Genomic DNA, 6,000 nt, shown 5'->3' with positions numbered 1-6,000 from the left:
TCAATAACTCTAGGTTCCTCTAAATTTTCAATACATATGTTTTTTCCTCTTCATTCTTTGGCCTGTCTTTGAAAAGACTATACTCCATTATAGTCATATACCACTCATATGAGCTCTCACTAAATCATGTCAGTTGTGTCACATACCTTAATCATATATTAAGACTTCCAATTGTATGATATATTCAGCATAATTCTTGCAACAGTACCCTTCTCTAACATCCACCTAACTATCTGTGTATTGCTCCTGCACTCCTCCACCCCAACAGTTCTGAAGATACATATCCACTCTAGTTTCTAGATCAGCCCCCAAGATGCCATTTCTGCTTACATGTGAACTTCCATCACTCATTCTGCCCCTCACTACATTATGTATAGCTCGTGAAACATCATCCTATGGTCAAAAATTACAAGCACTTTTGGCAACAGCAACCTATATAGATAAGCACAGAGTAGGGGTCATCTGATGGTTCTCAAAAGCGATTCAGCAATACCTGGGATTAAGAATCCCAGAAAGAAGCAGTTCATCTGCCAGACAAGCACTGTAGGCGGATGAGTCTCCTAACTCCTCTCAGGATGGAACCATCAACTTTTGGTGCCTCTGCAATGCAGATCCAAGATCCTCACAGTGTTTGCCAAGGCATAACTCCTCTTTCTCTGTTGGGTTTTCATATTCACTTCCTGCTTGAAGAGCATACCTATTCTTAATCTCAATCAATCTTAAAGGTGGTTTGATATGGAATACAATCTGCCTTTTGATGATACCAGAAATTGCAGTGCCTAGTTTCTTCTGTTAATGCTGATATTACAAACATTTCTAACCAGTGGAAATCTTTGTTCTTTGAATATACTGTGCCATTGGAGATACTCATGTATATATTGTAAACTGACTAAATGCCCTTGTAACTCTCTCATTAATTAGTAGCAATACAAAAGAATTCATATTTAACAGATGTACTACTTCATCATGTTCAAGATGGCTTAACATTTGGTAGTTTATTTTGAACTTTTTTTAAAACATCAGCCATACCTTAGCTTTTTCTGCCTAACACTCACATCACCTGTTACTAATGAGAAAGATGCCAAAATGGTTAGAAAGACTAAATGATTGAAGTAATAGCAATTTTACTGGAATTTTTCTCCTAAAGGAAGTTAAAGATAGATATCACAAACCTGAGGATACCATCAGAAGGAATATTCAAATTCATTTGAAAATGGAAAGGTCACAAGTGAAGGTAATCCAACTGCAAAGGAAGGCATGAGACTCGTTGATTTCAAACACACTAAGCATATAAAAAGGGCTCATAATGTTGCATTAATAAAGTAATAAGGGTGAATATAAAAGAAAAATGTCAGTTCAGAGAGAATTTCAAAAAGGCTAAGGCTCATATGAGCTAAAATGAGCAAGATATGTCAAGGAAAGAATCATTTATGTTAAAAATTCCTTGTACTAAAAGGAGGACCAAACCCCACCATTCAGTATAGATCTCTTAAGTCATGCTAAGGACAAAGTTTGTACTACTTTTTTCTTACATCAGTCTCTGCTAAAAAATTGGTTTAGAAGTGCTAAACTTACTTTGTCTAGTATCAGTAGACTAGCATCTCTATCCCTAACTAAAAAAACCCAGGGTAGATTCTGTACTTAGACCGGGTGTTTTCAAATTATCTGTTTGATGGACCTCATCAAAATTAAATGACTGTGAAGAAATCTCAGAAATATTAATAGTCAAAATTAAAGATGGCCACAAGTGGTTACTGAGAGACTTGGAAACTGCAAAACTGGTGCTTATTTTTTTTAAAAATAAGGAAAGAATAACAAGAATGAACCAGAAAATAGATTTGTCAAGAAAAATAGTATCAAGACAAAAGACTTCAAAAGATTTCTTCCTAAGACAGGGGAGCATACAGAGGGCATTTAGATAGAAACAATAGATTGAAGTTGGGTTCAGATCTATTTACACAAGCAGGCTAGAAAAATTAATGGTTAACTGTCAAAATGTCAGTGAAACATGGCTCTGGAGGGATTTTTCCTTGACTCAATGTTATTCCCAATTTTCATTTATGACCTGGAAATTGAAATGAGTGGTATGCTTACTAATTTTTGGTAGCATGAAGTTGACAGACATGTCAAGATCTTAAAAAAATGTGGATTGTATAGCAATTGTCAAAAAAAAGTTTGGATGCAGTTCAGCAAGGTGCTATGATTAGAAATAACAGCACAAAGGAAAATAACTGTTTAGGTGAAAGGTTTCTTAGATCATGAACTGCATGAGTCATAAAGTGTTGCAAAAAAGGTGAAACATCATACTGTGGTGTATAGAAATTAAGATATATTTCTGCTCTGTGCAGGTTTGTTAGGTCTCAGTTAGAATCCCACATTATGTTATGTGAACCTTAATAAAAGAGCTGTGAATCATTTGGCAAGAGCGCAGAAGAGATTGTCAAACAACATCTAGATGCCTAAATCACAGACCTAGAAAATACCTGCATCAATATAGAAAGAATTGGGGTGAGTTGGACTGAATGAGAGAAACCTTGGGAGTATTAGATACTAAGAAAACAATAAATAACTACGGACTTTTTGTAACCTCCGTCCACTGGAGGCCTGAAAAGAGATTAGACAGAAGTTGTATCAGAAATGACATGAGGATAGTTAAATGTTTTTGGAGGGCTTGGAATAGGTGATCTCTTGCAGTGTCTTCTAGGTGATTTTTCATTTGTTTTCAAAAAGTCTAAATTTCTATAGGAGCAGAAGGAGATGTCAGAATTTCTTGCAAGTTAGAGCTAGATGCACTCACAACATGGCAGACAGTAGTAATAGGGAAACTGCAATCCTCAAAAGAATTAGTTATTAGAATACCTGGACTGGATTTCCTGAGTAAGACATATGGGGAACCTACAGTTAGATTGTCAGTACATATGTACCTGTAAAATACCAAATCTGAACTATTGTACATCTGAAGACAATCCAATAACAGTCATCTGTGAAGTGCATGTAAAACATCCTCAGGTAGTAAAGAAGAGAATTCTTTCACTAAAATAAGATAGATCAGCATGTACTGTGTACTGTAATTTATTTTTCATGGTATGTTAACAATCTGTATAACATTACCAAGTAAAGATTTTCTTTGATGTATTTTATGTTTTATTCTATTTCTAATTCTGTTGCATTTGAAATCATTAAGCATGGATTTGATTCTTTGAGCAGTCATGAAAGCCTCAATAAAAGTTAAAAAAGTTTTGCATATCAGGATATGCAGTATTAACTTAACCTGAGACCTGGAACTGGTTTTATAATGTGAATACCTTATCGTTACATAATGAATCACTTAGGAAAAAATGTAACCCTGGTACAGAACAGTGTTTCCCCACCCTGGTACAGAACAGTATTTCCCCATTCATTAACTAGAATTATTGGTCTAGTAAGCCACATCTACTAAATTCCTCACTGTCAAAAGAAAATTCACAGAATTAGTAATCATTGAGACAAACGTCTCATTTTTGTGCTCGTATTTTAAAAAGGAGATAGGGAGAAAAGCAATAGGGACAATGACTTTGAAGTTGATTGAGTGTTAGTATTATATTATAGTTTTGTGAATAAAATAAGAGCTTTCAGCCAAGGCTGAGAGGCTTAAAATAATCTTGGAGCTTGATGATTCACTTGGACTTTATGATGGGCTATAGCAAGCATCAATTTAGTTTTATTGTGCAGATGTCATTTGTCTAGACATATACTAGAAATCTCTGGAGGTTTTCCTAACTTGCAATCCGAGGCTTGTTCTTTGTGGTTGAAAAAAGAAACACTGTGAACTGGAGGAGGTTGTGGCTCTTAAGTCACTTGCCTGTTCGCTGTGGGAACAGACATAACATTTAGCACAAATCCAGTAAGTACTTGGTAAATCAGCTGCCCTTAAAACTATTTGGAGGGGGGGAAAAAAAGTATATTTGAGGGTAGTGATCAGCAAGACTGGCAGAGAGCACTCATTGTCCTGTGAGGGTTGGGACATAAAGCAGAAGTACGTAATTTCTGTATGGTTTAATGCAGCATTAAGAATATGAGTGTTGTATCACTCTGTGCCATGTCTCACTCTAGAGTCCAGAAGTATGACTGCAGCAGTGGTACTAGTACTGATAATGGAAATGTCATTCAAATGGATTCACCGTGGACTGCAAATGCTGTCCGGGGGATCCCGAGTAGATTCCATAATAGCTGGCCCAGGTTGAGTTCTCTGTTGCCAAGGTTTTCCTGCTAACATCTGTTTTCAAGATAGTTTATTTATGGCTTGACAGACAGCAGCCATCCTCTTGGATGACAATCCAGACACAACTTCATACTTGCATATGCATTTGATACATTTGACACAGCAGTTTTGCACCAAGAAGTTTTTAGTAAATGTTTAACTTGACAAATTAAAATTGCAGTGTAAAGTTCAGATGAATTTCATCCATTCTTTCATGTACTTAGAATTAAGATGTCTGGGGTTTTTTGAAGCTTTGTTTTGCTAGCCATCTTGTGTAACCCAACAACTGGCCAGTGATTTTGGATTTTTAGAGTAGTCAAGTAAATAGTAACTTTAGCAAGCCCAGAAAAGGATGTAAATGTTTGTGAACAATATGTTGTTAAACTGTTATGATGATTTACCCAGGCTGTTAAAGGAAAATTAATTAACTTGGTGTTAGAAGATGAAACGTGAGATAGTCTGCCTTTTGCTTGTTGATGGTGGCACATATTGTTTTAGTCTTTTAAGAAAGAGCTTTAAAATCTTGTGTTGGTTAGAAGTATTAAATTCCTGGCATTGTGTGAATTCTTCAGACACGCCTTTGTATTTCAAGTTTATTGTAGTTTAACTAGAATCAGAATGCAATTGGTGGAAACTAGCTCACAAATCATGCTTCACAAGCATTATTTTCATATCTTTTCCTGCAGAAAAAAAAAAAAAAAAAAAAAACTTCCTTTTAAGCATAAGTAGAAAAAAAGTCCCTGTACACCTGTACAAGTGATTGAACACTGGAACAGGTGACTAAGAGGTTGTGGAGTCTCTGTCCTCCAAGAGAGTCAGAACCTGAATAGACATAGTCCTGAGCAACCTATTCTAGTTGACTCTGCTTTGAGCAGCGTGTTTGGACTAGGCAATCTCCAGAGGTCCCTTCAAACCTCAACTAGGCTATAATTCTGTGATTCTGTATCTGATAAAATCTGTTCATATCTTTGAAGAAATCTGACTAGATATTTGTTATCTCTTACATTAGCTTATTTTAAAGAAATTATTTTTGTATTCTTTAAAGCTTTTTCATGAATTTGTTGTACATACTATGAGTTGACTGTTTCATGCTGAATAAAAACAGATGAGCCTAGTATTGTTAATGTTTACCGAGAAAGAAGGAAATGCTTTAAAAGCATGATTATGAGGCTTTTGCTTACCATGTGTATGAACAGCATGCCTCACATCTTATGTCTAAAAATTACATCATGGTAGTGTCTAATGATAGTAATCCTTGACATTTGGCAAGGTTGGGATAAGGTGCATGTGTGAGAATTTTAAGAGTGGAATTTTGTCTAGATACGTTTATATTTTTTTGGGAAAATACCCTAGGTAAAAGTGCTAGAGGATATACAGGAACCCTAGAGATCTTGTGTTTTACAGGAAAAAAAAACCACCTCTTGAGCAGGGAAATAAAAGTAAGCATTTAATACTGCCTTACAAGAATTTCTCTTGTACGTAGATGTCAAGGGAAGTGATGAGCAGCCCCTTGAACAAACCAAAATTAGAAAGGAAAAGAAGTTTTTTAAAACCTTTTGCCCTTTATCTTCCATAGGCTGTGATGGGTCCATCATAGGTCCATCATAGGATATCACATCTGGATATTGTCTGTGGCTCTGCTCAAGCTCCTTGTAGTTATATGACAAGAATACTGAAATATGCAGGTACAAATAGCATATCAATATGCTCATGGTATTTTCTATCATCTGAAGTGTTCACATGGTCAAACTGTAATGTTC

General features: G+C 35.7%; 1 protein-coding gene across 5 annotated transcripts in view; it reads left to right on the top strand.

The window, feature by feature from the left end:
* The window catches only part of FSIP1 (fibrous sheath interacting protein 1), an 84,273-nt gene that overhangs the window by 57,001 nt on the left and 21,272 nt on the right, over positions 1–6,000 (top strand). The gene's annotated exons all lie outside the window — the stretch shown is intronic.

This window comes from Athene cunicularia (genome assembly GCF_003259725.1).
Source record: "Athene cunicularia isolate RWA chromosome 5 unlocalized genomic scaffold, athCun1 chr5_part1, whole genome shotgun sequence".
NCBI lineage: Eukaryota > Metazoa > Chordata > Aves > Strigiformes > Strigidae > Athene > Athene cunicularia.
The sequence above is the reverse complement of the archived record's forward strand: the minus strand, read 5'-3'. Positions and strand labels throughout refer to the sequence as shown.